Source organism: Pollicipes pollicipes, unplaced genomic scaffold (genome assembly GCF_011947565.3).
Source record: "Pollicipes pollicipes isolate AB1234 unplaced genomic scaffold, Ppol_2.1 Scaffold_4219;HRSCAF=4965_pilon_pilon_pilon, whole genome shotgun sequence".
NCBI classification, from domain to species: Eukaryota; Metazoa; Arthropoda; class Thecostraca; order Pollicipedomorpha; family Pollicipedidae; genus Pollicipes; species Pollicipes pollicipes.
In genome coordinates this window covers 27,674,172-27,692,800 of record NW_023596448.1, presented here as the reverse complement: position 1 = coordinate 27,692,800, position 18,629 = coordinate 27,674,172, and the positions used below count along the sequence as shown (strand labels likewise).

Sequence of the window (18,629 nt, the reverse complement as noted above, 5' to 3'; positions counted from 1 at the left end):
CCCCCCCCGCCGACCCGACTCTCCTCACCGGAAGCGGCCCTCCTCCTTGGGCACGAGGTAGCTGAAGTGGCCGATCTTCAGCGGACAGTCCAGGAGAGCCAGCGTGCCCTCATCGTCCACCAGGCTGATCAAGGGCACCACGGGAAACAAGCTCGCCTTCGTGTCCTATGGGCAGCGACACCGGCCAGGGGAGGTTCTGGGTGACAGCGGCGCGTGATGATGCAATGCAAGGCCACCGGACAGGCTCCTCGTCCGTCATCCGATTTGGATGGAAATATGTTGCACTGGAATTGCCGTAGATGCACCATGACTACGCTACTATTATATTTTCTTAAAATGTTTAAGCCAGCCGAATGCAGTAGGATGATTTTGGCGAATTATGGAAAAAAACGGTTCCACCATCAATACCACAGCAAAAATTATTGCTGGAAAATCTGCTACGACTTTACTCCCCTGCCAATATCTATATCCGACATTGAGATGCGTGAGAAAACATGACCTTGCAAAACGGGAACCCTTCATAGCTTTTATTGCAAACTTGTAGTCTTAACGTAAACGCGACATTACTTTTCCTGATGATAGGTAGCAATGGAATCCAAAACGCGTGAGCACCAAATAGGGATGCAGTAACATTTGCAAGTTAGACGGAAACTCCCCTAGACAGTATTGATTTCTATGAAGTTAATTAATAGAACTTGAACGCAGTATCATTAAAGTATCATTGTTATTAATAACTTGAATACAGTATAAAGTTATTAGTTGGTTGCTATTAAAGTTCGTGGTACCGATTCGAAACCAAAATTATCATCAGGTTACGCTACAGCGTCAATCTGTCGTGCTTGGCGCGTAAGTGAGCTTCGGTAGCAAGATTTCAATGACTGGTGTAACTTTTGAAGCATTAGTTCCTCCGCGTTAGCACTAGTCTTATATACGTCATTGCAGTAAATGTCGCGTTTTAGTGAACACCAGACTAAGGGCGTGGCATCATATTCAACCAGGAACCCCACCCACCTCCCATCTGTCAAAGGAAGTTGTGTGTCACATTTGGGACAAAACCGCGAGATTCTTGTATTTGGGGGCAGGTTTGGCCGATTTTCTTTGCTCAGCCTCACATTTCGGTTGCGACACGACAAAACGTTTTGTTTTCAGTAAAAGAAATGTCACGTAGAGTACTGCTGTCGTGATCCTGTCAACCGCAATGTTCGCAGCAGTACTAACGCGCATCGATATCATGGGGCGCAGGCCTCTAGTCCGATTTCACCCGTCCGTCCAGTACTCCCATGCGTCTGACCGTTCCGTTATTTGCGGGGCTTAACCCGTGAGTGGAAGTAATGAGGTATGATTTGTGAAATGTGGCCTGTATCATATAGCATAAACATCGCAAAAGGTTGAGAGCAAAATAAATGTTGTTTGCAATCGGATATTTCTATTTCTACAGTATACTGAATGGTGGGCGTAAGTTTTTAAAGCGTAAGTTTATGAAGGATACAATCCTAAAGCATGAACTTTAAGCACACTATTTCCGAGCGCAAGTTTTGAGTATAAGTTTGTTTAGCATACGTTTTCTCGTTTAACACCAATTAACACCTGTAACGCATATAACTTTGCATTAGAAGAAATATCGCGTATGGTTAAAATTTGTGCAAGCTTTGGAGAGATATGTCGCGTAGCAATAGTATCGAAACAATCATGTCGATAGGAATTTGTGCCGTTGCACTTATGTCCTGACACCAATAAATTCAAGGCGATCAAGGCGTAATACTTTGAAGTATGAGTTTTTGAAGCATTAGTTTATTGTGTACCACTCATATCACTTGCAACTGTGCAGTAGCAGTAATATCGTGTATAAGTGAATTTTGTAGGGGGTTTTGCAGTAGAAAGTGATAACGCGTAGAAATGCTGTCGATAGCACTATTGAAGTGACACCAACAATTCAGGGCAATAATTTTACTGGGTCGAATCATCGGAGCAAACAACCCGATACTGGGTAAAATTGGGCGCAACGGAACACTTCGCCTGGAATAGTCAGGAAAAACAGAAGGAAAGGTAATGCCTCTGCCTAGAATGCTAGCTAGTTTATATAAATTAGCTGTAAAAAGACAGTTATTTAACAAAGCCTGGGGCTCTCGCAAACCTGGTTGATATCGTTGGCTTTGCACATGCCTTGCTTGCCCTGGTTGCAATCAGCAGAAGATCCGAGAACCAGGCTTCGAATTACCCTGAGTTGTGATACAACCTGTTTTATAAACTGCTCGAAGGCCTTACAACAAGGGGCCAAACATCGGGCCGATGATTTCGCCATCGTATGCCAGCACTTTCAGTTGAAATACATTCCACCATTGAGGCCAATCTTCCGCTGCGCTTATTGCACTGCCGCGGTCTCCTGCATCAAATGTCGGCCTGTCCGTCGACGAATGGCTGTTACATTACATCACATAAAAGTTCCATTACAACGTTTCTGAAATGGCTTACTCAGCTATGTTATTAAGAAGCGGGTTGTCGTGAGGAAGCCAATAGTGTTTCCTGCGTCGTTATGCCCAATATCTCCATGAGCACGTACACCTCACTCGGATCCAATGGCCTTATCGATTCTCGTGCCCGCTCGGTGGGAGGAGCTTAGTTAAAACGCTAAAGCGACCTGCACCAGCAACTCAGCTTGCCCATGGTAACCGAACCTCAGTATCAGAAGTCAACCCCAAAACAGGTAAAATAAACGCAACTGGGGTTAAACGACCACAAACAGGCCCTGACAGATGCAAAGCACTCATACCTCGAACGGCACCCAGAGTAGCTGCATGCAGTAGTGTAACGGGTCTTCCACAGACGGGGCGTGAGCCCCCACTTCCTCCAGCTGCTTGTCCAGGCTGGCGCACAGCCTGGCCGGCTTCGAGCAACGGCGCGACGCCGTCAGCGGCGACCGGCGAGAGGGGCCTCGAGCCCTCGCTCGGCGAGAGGGGTCGCGGGCCCCCGCTCGGCGAGAGGGGCCGCGAACCCCCGCTCGGCGAGAGTGGCCGCGAGCCTCCGCTGGGTGAGAGGGGCCGCGAGCCCCCCACTCGGTGAGAGGGGCCGCGAGCCCCCGCTGGGTGAAAGGGGCTCTGAGCTCCCGCTCGACGAGAGAGGGGCCGGCGAGCCCCCGCTGGGTGAAAGGGGGCCTCGAGCTCCCGCTCGACGAGAGGGGCCGCGAGCCCCCGCTGGGTGAGAGGGGCCGCGAGCCCCCGCTCAGCGAGCAGGGCTGCTGCCGCTCTCGCCGGCGAGGGACGGCTGTGAAGTTCCGTCTGTCCCGAGAGCTTGTGAGGGGAGCTGGGCACCAATCGTCAGCTGGTGGTGATTCTGCCGAGAGGTGCGGGGCAGTTATGGTAGGACGATACTGGAGGGCTAGCTGTGGGGGGGGGGGGAGGGGGGTGGTGACGCGGGGAGTTGCGGTTTAGGCGAAGGTCAACGTCCTCGGGCTATCGTCTGCATTGGCGTGATAGATAGAGGCCGAGATGTCGATGGCAACAATGTCAAAATATCCGGGTCAAGCGAACCACGCGTTGATACGCTCCCGAGATGAAGGAAACACCAACTAAGTGAGATGCACCACTTGGAAGCAGCGTAAGGCTCTCGTTCGCAAAACTAAGCACTGTTGGTTCGATAGTTATGGCCCATGCTATCCCCTCCCAGCGTGTCTGAACTGTGAACGCTACTGTTTGACCTGACCTTTGACCATGTAATGAGTGGTTCCGTCGTCCACCAACACATCAAACTGTAAGGTGTTCGGTGCTATATCAGGTAAAGGGCGTGTCCTACATGTGCATAGGAGTGTAAACTACGAAAGCCATCTATAAGACCACTCGGTGCGTTTCACAGCCCTGCCCTTCTAAAGACCTAAACCTTTCTAGTTATTAGCTACATACCCGGAAAGATGTGCAGAATATTTGGGGGAGTCCATTGTAAGGCCACCCAAGCATCCATGACACCATCATAACGTCATTCAAACCCTGCTGCTGCACTGGCCATGCGGCGATCAAGGTCAATAAAAATAGAATTGTAGAGTCGTTGATATCTGGCGTTCGTGCGCACGATTTCAAAGCATAACGGCTGTCAGCTGGCGCCCAATCAATGTTGTGCAAGGAACGATGACGAAATCAAATGATGACGTAATGAGGAACATGTTAACTAGATAGGGAAATTGTGATGTCTAGAACAGTCTTATCCACTTCAAGGTATACTACTAGCTATAAGTAAGCTCATTTCTTCATATCTGGTGTTTGTTTTAATATCTTCAAACGTAGAACATTTTCCTGATCACAGGCATATTCATGTCTATCTGAAAAATATGAGTCATGTAGGGGTTATCATACCGAGAACACTGGCCAGTGGCTACAGGGTGCAAGGTAACATCATTTCCTCAGCGTCATCACGCATTATCATCACCGTTTTCATCATTGTCTTCATCATCATCATTCAGCATGCCAACTTGGCGGACCGTGTGACGGCGCGCTTTAATTGCATAATAGGCTCACCCGTTTTGCAACTTTGCTTGAACGGCTTTGATCACCCATTACTTTTTGGTGACATTTTCAGCGCTAATTGCGAATACGCCTTTAAGGGTCATGAGCATGTCCGTTCTCACGCGAGCTGTTTGGAGACTTTCGATGTTCGTCTTTTTACACATTTTAAGGTTAAGTTTGTAAATGGCAGCCGAACACCACCCGGTCGCCTGTCGGTCGGTCTGATTCGCGTTGATGTTGCCGGCAGTCGTCGGCACGTCCCGTGCTGGTGCAGAGAGACAACGCCAGACGGCTGAAGTCATCGTTCGAAAGATAATAACATCGCAGTTACTAACCTCCCCCTCCTCCAACTTACCATCCACTCAGTGACATCGGCTGTCTCAAACGTGGCTCAGTACGTAATGCGAGCTGTATTTCATAGACCGCCTTACGTGCAGCAGTTATAGAGCGTTCTCACCTTTCGGAAGGGAACGTTTGCGTTAACCCGTTTAACAGGAAGCAGAATTCGCCCCATCAAGGGCTGCGACCAGTCGCCAAAAGGTCTATTGTTGGCCACTGTTCACCTCTACTTCTTGTATATTAGTCAGTGACATCTATACACAGAATGCGGAAAACAGATTCCAAGGACTCGAACCCCACGGATCTGCTTTATTGGGATATCTCGGCCGAACCAGCTCCGTCTCGGCCAGATCCGTCGAGCCTGCCCCCAAAGCCGGGTACTTTAAAAAATACAATATCCGTCACAACAGCCTGGGCCCAGACTCCGATCCATTCGGTGGAGTTCTGAACCACCAGGAGCGTCCTTAGGAGCCGTTCGAGAAGCAGGATCTCCAAGAGATCCATCCAGAAGAGATCCATGATATTCCGCGCATCTGCTATGTTCGCCAACAGACATTGCGAGCAGTGTGATCACCAAACAGGTTTCTGAATGTCCTCATGACTCTCATCGGAGTCGGAGTAACGCCAGTCGGCACACGGAAAGCTGACAGCTGGGTAACATGAGCCTTCCATAGCATTATTATCATTAAGAACTGGACCGTAGACACGATATTTTCTTAAGATCATACTTTGCCATTAAGTGTTCGTTTTTAATGCCGTCGTCGTTCGAAAGGTTTGTCAATCTACACTACGTGAATAGTGCGACCATCATCAGTCCCTCACAAAAACTCAAATAGAAACTTCATCATAAATGTTGCCAATCCAATCTAGCATCCGCATAAATCGAATGGATATCGCATAACTGGTATCAGAGTTCTGCGGTGACGAATCCATGGCCTTAAAAGCATTCTTTGGGGCTTGCCTTCCGCATTCTGTGCATAGCTTGTCAACGAGCTGCAAGTCCCAGAAACGGACGGTCCGCCAATACTAGACCTTTCGGTGACATCACCGAGGTACCGGTCCCAGAAACGGACGGCGGCCAACACTAGACCTTTGGGTGATATCACCGAGGTACAGGTCCCAGAAGCGGACGGTGGCCAACACAAGACCTTTCGGTGACAAGGCGTGGCCCTGGTCGCTGTATGTTTCATGTAAACGGGTAACGCAAACCATCGCTTCAGAAATCTATGAACGCCTCACAATCACTGTGCGCGTAGTAGACAGCCACTGTCATTGGGTGTGGGGAAAGAAGGCTCATAACCCCATCGCTACTATCGTTTCAAACAATGACCTCGACTGTCTGGAACCATCTCTCTGGACTAGCCCAGGAGGGGGCCGGCAAACTGCCGGCAGCATCGACACGGGCCGGACCGGGCTTCAGGCGGGCTGGTGGTGCCTGGGGCCGGACCGGCTTAACAGGGGGCTGGTGGTGCCCGGAGCCGTGACCGGCTTCAGGGGGCTGGGTGGTGCCCGGGACCGAACCGGCCTACAGGGGGCTGGTGGTGCCCGGGGCCGGACCGGCCTACAGGGGGCTGGTGGTGCCCGGAGCCGGACCGGGCTGCAGAGGGCTGGTGGTGCCCGGGGCCGGACCGACCTGCAGGGGGGCTGGTGGTGGTAGGGGCCGGACCGGCCTACAGGGGGCTGGCTGGTGCCCCGGGGCCTGTACCGGCCTACAGGGGGCTGGCTGGTGCCCGGCGCCTGGACCGGCCTACAGGGGGCTGGTGGTTGGGTAGGGGCCGGACCGGCCAACAGGGGGGCTGGTGTCGCCCGGGGCCGGACCGGCCTACAGGGGGCTGGCTGGTGCCCGGGGCCGGACCGGCCTACAGGGGGCTGGTGGTGCCCGAGGCCGGACCGGCCTACAGGGGGCTGGGTGGCGCCCGGGGCCGGACCGGCCTACAGGGGCTGGCTGATGCCCGGGGCCGGACCGGCCTACAGGTGCTGATGGTGCCCGGGGCCGGACCGGCCTACAGGAGGCTGGTGGTGCCCGGGGCCGGACCGGCCTACAGGGGGCTGGCTGATGCCCGGGGCCGGACCGGCCTACAGGGGTCTGGTGGTGCCCGGGGCCAGACCGGGCTAACGGTGGGCTGGGTGGTGCCCGGGGCCGGACCGGCTAGGTGCGAGTTATTTAATGATGATGTAATCAGCGCTTTCGGACCGATTACTTCCACACCTATGCGTCGGAAAGCGTTGAGAGTCGTCAGTAACTTGTAGCCGGAATCCCATTCCGTTTCGTGTTCTCCTCCGCTTCGCCTACTGGGATCTGACAAAATCTTTAAAAAAACGCCCCCCGCGGGTGGGTCTAAGGCTTACGCACAGGGCATTACGACATGCTGCACACGCCGGTCCACGACATCATCAGTGAGGAAGATGGCTCCCTCCTTCATCAGGAGCTATTCTCGTATATTTATTGTATCCCGCGTGGCTTGCCGTGCCAGATCATTGGCGTGGCGACACGGTTTCAACCCGTGCTCCTCAGCCTTTTCAATGCAAAATTTTTTACTTGTCCTCCGCGTTAATCGAACGAGGAGATAAACCAGAAACGTGATGATACTGCAATCCTGCTGGACGAACGTGGTGATACTGCAATCCTGCTGGACAAACGTGGTGATACTGCAATACCGCTGGACAAACGCGGTGATACTGCAATCCCGCTGGACAAACGTAGTGATACTGGAATCCTGCTGGACAAACGTGGTGATACTGCAATCCTGCTGGACAAACGTGGCCGATCAAGCAGCCTGCACCAAAATGCCTGACTGAGGATGAGACGCAGCTTTTGAATAGTCGTGCTCCTTTTTGCTGCAAGCTGCGTGATCAGAGTTCCGTCAGCAGCTGCAGTAATCTTGGCTTCCAGAAAGTGTAACGTCTGGACAGGGTCGCTCAAGTTCAACAGTCTAGCATGGTTCAAGTAAAACTCATTCGCCCACGCAACTCATTTCGTATTCCCTAACCCAGCATTCAACAAAATACAGATGCAGAGGTCTTGGTAGTAACACGGTATCAACGATCTTCTTATGTTACTGAATCTCTTTATTTTTACACATCAGTAGACAAACATGTCAGCCTCCGAGTCATTTCAACCATCTACCTCAAGTAAGACAATTCCTGTAATACATCTGATATAGGAATCGCCACATGAGCTCCACCTTACCTGTGTGCTATCGGGAACATTTTGTGTCGGCGCTTCACATTTGTTCTCCAATATCATGGCAGCAGACCAGTCAGTGGCGTCCCCACTCGATTTAAGTATCTCAAGTTTGCCGTTAAAAACGGCACGAATGACCCCCGAGCCAGCTGCCTCTTTACCAAGCTGTAGTCAGCTGACTGCCCTGCCTGGGGCAGTGACCGGCCGCCTCGGGGTCAGTGACCTTGGGTTCTGTCAGTCGGGTCCGGCGGGGCAGAAGCCGCCGGGTGTGGAGCGTCTCAAAGACAGTGGAGCTCAATTTAAAGCTGGTAAGGTTGGCAGCACGCTCTATAAGCTCTCATGTCCGTGTGCATGTTTCCGACGCGGTTTTATTGTTACAAGACGTCTTGCTATCCTGCCACGGTAAAGTTGTAGGGCTGATATTAGGAAGAAAAATTTATCGAGTCATTCAGCTCGTGGTTTTGGCAGTGTTAGATGACGAAACTGGTGCTTCAATTTAGATACATTAAAGGATGGATATCGTCAGAATTTGAGCTCCCCATCCCAAAACAGGTTGCAAGCGTCCATGACCAAAATCAATCAATGCGGCAAATTGTCAGGGTCTATTGTGGTAACTAGTCGGTTTTCATATCTAGGAGTTGGTCATGGTACGGGCAGAAAACTTTGCCAAACCTTCTTCGATGTACCGCCTTCTTTCGGATCTTACGATGCCACGCAATATGTCGCTGTTGTTCAAGGAAATTAGATAGCTTCTCGAATACCGTGCTTTCTCCAGCCACGGCTGCCTGTCTTCGGCGTATGTGCGTGTTTTGTAACACTTAGAAGCTTATCACTTGCTCTGGAGCTGCTCAGGGCTCGCCCACTGCCGCACAGTCGGTGTTCTTGGTCAGGACTCGGGGCCAATACACAAATTGCAAAGTGGAGCCCTAAAAAAGCGTTCAATTTTCAGGTCAGCTGCGGAATTCATGTTTGGAAGCTTTTCAAGCCTTATTCACTGTTTTACAAACGCTGCACGGGTTTCATCAAGCTTCTGAAAAGACGGTGAGTGAAAGCAAGGAGTAGCACCTGCGTCCTCACGAGTTCGTCCACTTCAATAGGTCTCCTGGCATTATACAAACGCTGTACAATATTGCCTCTTATGGTACAAAAGTCATCTCTTATATTATATGAACTCCGAATTATCAACGATTCAATCTACATGTTAAATGTGGATGTGGCGTGAAGTTAGCTATTAAGAAGCTAATAACCTTTTAATACACATATGGTTGACACATTGACTTGAGATACGAACATTTTCAAGCATAGTCCGAAGTGTCCATACTAATGAAACAGAGTGATTCTGAATAGGCGGCCCATTTATATTTATTTGAATGCGATGCAGCTGACTCATGATCCCGCATTCTTTATAACTGCTTCTTAGCCTACAGGTGCCGAGCTTAATATTTATCTATTTGATTTATCAATAAACATAAACGTGATTGAGCTTATATTCTTTCTCTCAACATTCATCTAATTAAATAATTCGCGATCAGCAAATGTGAGGCAAACGAAGTGCACTTCTTGTCAGATCAATAACTAGCGGGCACAATTTACGGAATTATAAGTTCCGTTCCGCTATTTGCCGCACACCACCATATGATGGCTGTTGCTCGACAGATTCAGAGATTCTGGGCGAGATTATGCAGGAAGTAAGACCACAACACCCAAGTAGAAGCGCCACGCATAGAAGCTCTTGGGAGGGGTGAGAGAGTTGTCTCAAATGAAATGAGTTACTCACTTCACAATAAAACAAAATCACATTCAGCTATTAAAATGGAATTAAAATGGGGTTTTGATGGGGTTGGGGTAAAATGGGGTAAAATGGGTGGGAGTTGAAAGGGGTTTTTGCCTCAGCATACAGGTGGGCAGAGGCACACTTTTCCCACACTTGGACCTGACAAAATTACAATGAATCACGGGAGATGAAATGCAATAGCTTTGTGCGGATAAAGACCACACAATCTTCAGGATGAAATATTTCTATTTGGTGAGGTTTTTAGTTCGCGTATGTGGACTGATTCACAAATTTTGCAGGGAAAGGACAGACTTCGGTTTTTTGTTGTTGCAAAATGTTGACAGCCAAGGGGCTCTCGTTATGCCAAATCCCATGGTCTTGGTGAAATGGTGAAATGGTCAAATCTCAATAAAAAGAAAAGAAAGTGACCGTCAGTGGATGTCCAGGAGTTTGTTTTTTTTGCGTCTAGGACGTGCTTGTTAAAACCGTAGCCGAATGGGCCGTTTGATTTGCCAACATACCATATACTTTCACCCCTGCCCCTACATATTGAGGATGTTATACAGCACACAATACTAGACGGCAAACATTCACCTTTTAAGCCAGACATAACGCGCACTACAAATTCGGTTGCCGGATAGACAAACATATGGCGAAAACCTGATCGAACTGGATTGTGTTTTAAGATATTTTGTTTTTGCCATGCTATGCCAACTTTAAGATGAGATTTTTGACAAATTATTTTATCTTTGCACAAAAGGCTTCATCCACGTATGGCCAGGTATGACGCATGGTATGGTATGGTATGTACATTCAGCTCTGCTTCAACAGAAATTAGACATGTACATTAAGATAGTTTAAGATAGTTTAACAATACATGTATGTTATGGTATGACATGGTACCTTCAGCTCTGTTTAAGCAAAAATTTCTGCTCACCCTCTGGTCAAAGGCATCAACAAATGTGCCCACAAACCATGCATTTCGAACTCAGCCTTAGCTGACACATTTGAGCTGGAATTGATCCCCAGCGCCGTTTTTCCTGCTTGGTGCCTTTTTCTTTCTCTCTTTTCTTCTTCTTTCTTTCTCCTCTTCATTCTCTCTGGCCATCTTAGCCCATCGTCACTTAGCAGTCACTTTCCGCAAAAGTCGCAGGCATCCTCGGTGGTTTTCCTTTGCGTCTGTGCACAAAACGCGCTCCGATTTCCCAAAAACTATGAACTGTAGGCACTGCTCTGCTCTGTGATAAGGCATGTGGCGGATGAGGCCTGGTGTCGTCCAGTGCATTTTCAGTTCCGTTCCTGATTTTGAGAACGGGTATTTTTTGCTATTTTTGGCGGGTCGCATTTTGCGGATCGGTTATAGCGAGTTGGTTCGCAGCACCTCAACCCTGTGATTGTGTGTGGGTGGGGGGGGGGGGGGGGGTTGAGAATCCCTACGGCTCGTACTTTACTGGTTCCGCCTGCGGTATCCAGCGCGAAAGGTTGCGACAGTGACCATCACTGTGCTTTTTGGCGTAAGAAATGACATACCAGTGACGGACTGTCAGATTTTTCGTGTTTCCTGATCAGGACCAGTATGAGTTACCGGCGCGGCAGTCCGTCACGCGTCCATCGTCACCATGACAACATGCCGTCCCGGTCCAACTGCCACGTGACTGTCATCGCCAATCCGAGCTGCCCGCTCAATTCGGGGTCAGGAAGGTGAGTCTTTTGGAGAGTAGCTGAGTCCTGCGGTGATCTGGAACAGCGGACTCGTGGCAGCGCTGGGTCTAAAAGATACAACGACAAAAGAAAACACGGGGGCCCTCTTTACCCTGTTGAGCTACTCCATGCGAGCAGCTTCATTTGCATGCTTTTACTTTGCTTTTCTCCATCGACTGCGATCTGGACTGCCGCCTGTATTCGCCGGTGCTTTCGTGACGCCGCCGTTCGTCTTGCTGCTCCCGCAGTGGTCGGGAGGAGGCGGCCGGTCCAAGCGCATCATCCATGTCGTCATCACGGTCCGACCCCAGCCTGGCGCAGGCACCACCGGGCTACGAGCCTGACCTGACCCGGGCGCCTCCAGGCTTCGAGAACCGAGCTCTGGCGTGAGTACGGTCACCGGCGCAGAGGCGTGGTGACCAGGAGCGGGCTAATGCACTTCGATGGCATGGTGGCGGCAAACTGTGTCATGATGGCTCCGTGGGATATCCGATGTATTCCAAAGATGTATTGGACACATGCAACATAGTATGATGCTGATCAAGCAGCTCGCTTGCAAAAAGGGTCACGATTCCGCGATATCGTCTCCGAACTTGAATACTTCATTCATCGACTTTCCAACGTGCAGTCCATCCAGCCTATCACTCATAGTGATATATGCAGGGCTGTCCTCCCCGCCCACCATAATTCACTTTCGCACAAATATTCGAAATTGAGAAAGTCGAAAGATTCCTAGAATTTGTGTCAAAAGGCCGGACTAATACATCGCATTTCGCCCGAATTCACAAGATTGCAATTGCGGGAATATTTCATTTTTGTTTTGGAAATTGTCAGTCTTCAGTCAAATTCGATCTATTTGCGCTGGTTAATTTATCTATAGAATCCATGGTCAGCTCATGTTTTGGAAGAGTTTATTTCTTTTCATATTCCCCATTTGGATACAGAGAGGAGCATCAAGATCAACGGCAGATAACGCGCCTCAACATTACAATTACTGTAGCAATCGGTGTGGGCCATGACACTTGCTTCGTCTACAAGGACGTCAACCGTTCAAAATCAGCCGAGGCCACACAGCAGTTGAACTATGTGGATGATCGCCGGCTTTTCCACATTATACATACCAAATGATTGCGGGCACTTAATCTGAATTTCAGGTGCGTTTGAGCCTAAATTTGCATCCATTTGGCACATTAAAATACCGTTTCACTCAAATATTTACACACCATTTTGGTATGTGAACGAATTTGGGTCGACGTGGCCTAACCAATCCAAGGAAAGTGGTGTCGGGCGTAAAAATTGTGTTTGGAATGCTTCATATGATCCTCCAGCTGTCATTTAATGGCTTACCCACACAAATTTTTGATCTGTGGTTCTTCACACGTAAAGCTTTATCTGCTGTTGGGTCATTGATCTGACCCGGTAGGCGACACGTTGGTGTAAAACCTTACGCCTGGATACCGTCGGCCTCCTTTCATGTTAGAAGCTCACCGTTTTTTCTCGCAGTTCTAGCTTAATTAATGAGTTAGCACCAGCGGAGGCGTGAGATCGGCTTTGGCTTGGTTTACCCGCCTCCTTTCCTTTTTCCTCTTTCTGTGCTGTCTGTAACAAGCACGTCAAAGTGGTCTACATAATCAGACGCGGCGCATAAAGCAGCGTCCGGAAGCGTGGGCTAGACCGATTCGACTGCTCCGTTGAGTTATTGGGTCTTTTGAAGGCCTCCGGCCCGTCGTATCTTGTTCTTACCAAAAATGGCCGTTTCTTGGGTATTCATGTACCTGCGCGTTGGCATAAAGGCAAAGCTTGTGTGTTCAAAAGTGACAACCAGAGCGTTGCATCACGTTGCTCTGTAGCCAGCTAGACAGCGTGTTTTGACCCCAATTTGAAGCTATGAGGCGAACATTAAAATAAACTCGGTCGGAAGCATTGGGACGTGCGCTAACTTGCTAGCGGACGCCTGTGACTGGTTGACAGTGATTTGTGATCAGCGCACGTGCCGAGGGTGGCTTGTGATTGGCTCAGTCCAGCTGATAGTGTTTTACGATTGGCAGACCCAACGCAAACCGAAACCAGCTCTACCTAGTGCCCAGGCTTCTATGTTGTGGCACCACAAACTGCCTGCATAGCATGTGAGTGATCCGATCGAACCATGGCCTGGTTTCATGACACGAAACAACATGTTCATTGTAGGGGCGCTGCCAAAGCTTTGGCAAGAAAAGGCACAGGGTTCACAAAGGGCCCCCACAAAATCGCCGGATATGGCCCATTTGTTTTAAGAACATATTTTTCTTATACGATATATACACGCACACATGTATATATATATATATATATATATATATGTATATAAATATATATATATATATATATATATAAATATATCACACATTTTTATCTTCTTTAACTAGAATATAGACCGGACGCTGCCGCGGGATCGATTCTGCCTTAAGTTCACAGTAAGTACACTAACAAAATCATGCGTGAAATGACTGCATGTAATAAATCACCGGTTCTCTTCATTTTACAATAGTGCAGTGGAATCTTTTGAACCGATAGAACTCAGAAATTCTGTGAAAATGTTTACACTATAGCTGAAAGTGTTTACGCGGACTGTACGGAGATAGCGAGGATTCCGCGAATGTAGATTGAAGATGAAAATGGCTCAACAGTTTGTGGTCACATGGCCGAGCCATGTTTGTCTGGATATGTTAAGCACTCGGTGAGAACTAATGAGTGGCATAAATTATGTAACGTAGTTTTGAGCATGCACGCAATGATATCTTAGTAACAAAACTCGACGCCAGGCGTCGCAGTCTTCTTAGGCCGCTCAGCGTCGGCCCGTGTTTAGTACTAGGTCGTGGCTAATAGGTGGACGATAATGGTGACGCATCTGAAAGGAATGCCTTTTGAATACTTTTGGTCATCAAAACGTACATTTAGAGATATTTCGGGCGTATCTTTTACCTGCGCGGTTTTTAGATTCATGACAATAACGCATTGGTCTTCACAGCACCCCGAAGTGGTGCAGGAATCTAGTGGTAGAGCTGAAAGAGTAAGGTAAAATCTCTATCTTCCGCGTTGCTGTTCCTGTCAAACTGTCCAGAAGATTCTCTCAAACTTGTAAAAAAGATGCGCTCATGGCAATCTTTGAACTGCACGCGTTTAATTTTGAAAGACATTTAGAAACATTACTTTACGATGGTCATTGTTGCGCGCTCGGCGCCCGGCCTCGCCGTTACTCGCAGTGGCCAACGTCCTTCGGTTTGTAAAAACTGCAACCCAAGCTATTGCTATCCTTGCTCCCCAAGATTATGGACGTGTCATTGGGTTTTATGACGAACTCAAGTGCTGGATCTAAATGGCACCGCCAGCCCCTCACCCTGGCGGGAAGGGCGGGCGGCGTCGTGGGAATCGAACGTGCCTGCACGTACGTAATCGTACCTGTTGTTTTCCAGACGCGCAGTGGTTGGCGCATGCGCGTTTACCACTACACTGTTGGCACCCGGCGCAAAGGCTCAAAGTTTTTATGGTACTTCCTTCACTAGCCAATTTTGCCAAATATTAAACGTTCTCGAGGAAAGATGGGATGGCCTTGTGCGTTTTCAGCTCATTTTGAGTCACTCCATTCAGCACTAATGGGACCCCTTATTCCCGGTAAAAGGCCCTCCTAAGTGCAACACTAGGGGGCACATTGTTGATCCCAGTCAAGGGCTGAAGGGCCATTCTGTCCCACTACGTTGTGTTTTCCGGCCGTCATTCTGGCGACATGGGGCGGCATCCCTGGCCGATTCGGAGGACCTTAGAGGGATACATCTGATCTTATTGGTCCGCTCCCGGACGTGGGAGGCCTTCTGACCCGCACAGCTTACCCAGGATCGACGCATGAACCATCTTTGACACAATAGCATTCCTTCTCACCGCAGGTGGTCAAATAATTGGCACATAGACTCCAGTTAGGCTTAACGGTGAATGCTGGAATAGGGTTGGAGGCCCCGCCGTTCGGCACTGGGGGCCCTGACTGGCACAGGTCTCTTTTATTACCTCAGTGTGAGCCCTCATCATAAATTCCTGTGTTTCCTTCAGTTGTCAGAGGACCCCGACCAACGCAAGAGACCCTCTGCCACTCGGGCTCCTGTCCTCGCCCCTGTTGAGCAAATCTTCCCCTGACAGAATTGAGGTCCCTTGTTGACACAGAATACCCTGTTAGGCACGGTGGGCCCTTGAACGATACAGGAGCCCGACCAATGTAAATCGCGGGCCGAATGTTGTTCTTGCTTGGAAAATGGGCACCCAGAGCTCAGACCCACACGGAACCGACCGTTCGTTTTCCGCGATCTCTGGTCAAAATAGTGAAACGCTCTGTCTCGGAAGGTTCTTGTCGGTGCAAGAGATCATCTTACTGATATTTGAGATCACGGCCCTATCGGTGTCGGTTCTTAATGTGATCTCCAGCCAGCCCCTCGGACCTTTCAGCCATCCCAACGGGTCCTTGATCTTTGGTCTCGAGAGACCGTTCGGTCCCTCTTCGGGCTCCCTCAAACACCGCTCCGACTCGGGGACACTTGTCGCCACAGCACCCCTGTTCTGCACTGTGGCTCCTGACCCGACACAGGAACCCTTCATTGTGTCAGGAGCTCCGAGCACTGCAAATCGCGGACCTGGGCCTCGTTACTGCTTGGGTAATGGGTCTCGAGCGTTCAGAAGAACATGGAACCGACTGTTCGGCTTTTGTAGTCCCTGACGGACTTGGACAACCGCATTGTCTCAGGGGCTCCTCAAACGGTGTAAAAGGACCTCCGACTGATATAGTAGGTCACGATCTTACGAGCCACGATTATCTTTGTGACCCACAGTCAGTCCTTTGGGTCCTTTTGCCCTTTAATCGGGCCGTTGATAGTCGGCTCCGGTGGGCCGCCCGGGCCCCTTTTCGGGTCTCATCGAACACTTCCGTTGGTCGTCTCGGGGCTCTTGCGAGCAGAGGGCCCTCTATTAGGCGCTGTGGACCCCTGATAGATACAATGCCCCGACCAGTGTAAATCACTGGCTCCGCGATTACAGTTGATTAGTAAATTGGTCCTCGGGCTAACATAGTCGGCTGGGGGACACGGAACCGACAATGTGGCACGGTGGTACCTGGCCGACATAAGCCATATCTACTCAGGGGGTTGCGATCAGCGCGAAGGGCCCTCTGATCGTTATTTGAGGGTCCTGCTTCGCGGATCGGGGCCCCTGAATAAGACTCCGACCAGTCCTTTATACCCTTAGATCCTCTAATCGGACCCTTGATCATCGGATCCGTGGGCCCCCTAGGCCCTCTCTTCGGACCTCCTCGAACACTGCCTCTGGTCGACTCCGGGCCCCTTGACAACACAGGCCCCCTGTTCGGCGCCGTGGTGCCACGAGCAGTGTGAATGGCTGGCTCCAGCTTTGTCCCTGCTTGGGAAATGGGCCCTTAGGCCCATGTCGCCACGGAGCCGAATATGCGTTACTGGTTGTGGTGTCTGACTGAATATCGGCCCTCATCGACTCGGTGGGCCCCTGATCAGCACGCACGGCCGATTGACTGGCATGGAGTGCTCGACCCTGCGGCTGGTGCCCCTGAATGAAACCTCCGGCTGGCCCTTCGGGCCCTTCAGGCACTCAAATTGGGCTCTTCATCGCAGGTTCCGAGGGGCCCTTCGGGCTCCTAGAAACCCAAGTGGAAGGGGGGGGGGGGGCACGTGCCTCCTGTGCCCCTGCCTGCGCTACTGTTGCATCTCATCGTAGGAGGCTATGCACGTGATATGAACGAAATGTTTGCCCAACGATCCGACTCATGACTCAATACGCTAATCCCAACATTTGGCCAGGTGCCATCTAAGGTGCTGAAATGAAAGATAAAAGCGGGCTAAAAAGGGATGGGGGGCCTTGGTAGCACCTACGCTTGGGACCAAAATCGTTCTTCAAAATTCAGGCCGTACCAATACAGCCGTGTACCAGCCACGCCTCTGGCTACGACATACCCCCGCAACCCACGTGGCAGCACCACGTTGTAGCATGATGTTAACGGACCATGCTACAGCTTGGCGTAACAGCATGTTTTGCATCCTCAGATTGGGTCGGTACAGCGTTGCGTTGGTGCTTTCCGGCAGGCTGTCTGAACCCCCTACCGTCACGTGGTACGGCAGGTCACGACAGCAACCACCTAGCATGTGTCCTAGGCCTCCACTGGCCGCACACCGCTGTCTCCGTCATTGGCTTCTTTGTCGTCTTGAACGTGATATAAGAAGCCCCAAGTGTTGTTTGCAACGTCATGTTTTTTGTATATCATTCTCACGTTTGTCGTTTAAGGGAGGGCATTCTTCCATTCTTTCTGTCAATTTTCGCGTTCCTGGTTGGTTCTCACCAGCTCTCGCCCCGTCTTCCAGCCTGTTCTGCTACTACGGCATCCAGCCGTTCCTAGACAACGCACAGGTGCAACTGGGCGAGGCCGCGCCCCGCCAGGCAGGCCCGAGCGGGGGCCGCGCGCGCAGTCAGGGCCGCAGAAGGAGCACCCGGTCAGCGATGCAGGGAGCCTCCCGGACTCAGGCCCGCATCGGCACAGGGCGGGCTCTCCGCTCTCGACGGGCGCCCGCGGCGACGGCGACAGCGACGGCTCCTGAGCGTGCCCTGCTGCCAATGCAAGCACCAGCACCAGCACCAGCACCAGCGCCAGCACCAGCGCCAGCTCGCGATGCAACGTCCGTGCCAGCTCTGTCTCTAGTGTTAGCTCCAACTCCAGCTCCGCCTCCGGCCCCAACTGCGGTCCCAGCGCTAGACCGAGCACCAGCTTCGGCGCCAACTCTGGCGCTAACCCGAGCGCCAGCTCCAGCTCCAGCTTCAGCGCCGACGCGAACGGAGCAGCCGCCGACCCCGGATGAGCACTTGTGCGCGCTCCTGGGCAACTTGGAGGTGGCCCCGCTGCCGCCGCCACTGTCGGCGCTTCCGGCTTTCGTGCGCGTGCCGCCCCCGACAGCGCCCCCCCTTCCAGGGCTCGCGGTCGCACGGCTCTCTGGAGGCAGCGTTCCGCCAGTTCATGTTTCCACCGCCGGCCGCACCCCGGCGCCACCGGTCCGCCTCGCCACCGGTGGAGGAGGGGACACAGCGCTCGCCAGACAAGCTG

At 51.0% G+C, this 18,629-nt stretch overlaps 1 long non-coding RNA gene across 1 annotated transcript; it reads left to right on the top strand.

Annotated features, from left to right (window-relative positions):
- Positions 1-8,249: 8,249 nt before the first annotated feature.
- Positions 8,250-18,375, top strand: LOC119094853 (uncharacterized). Its single transcript, XR_005093819.1, has 6 exons — positions 8,250-8,324; positions 8,966-9,057; positions 11,360-11,491; positions 11,740-11,877; positions 13,540-13,617; positions 17,896-18,375. It is a non-coding gene; the product is annotated as an uncharacterized LOC119094853 (long non-coding RNA).
- Positions 18,376-18,629: the final 254 nt, after the last annotated feature.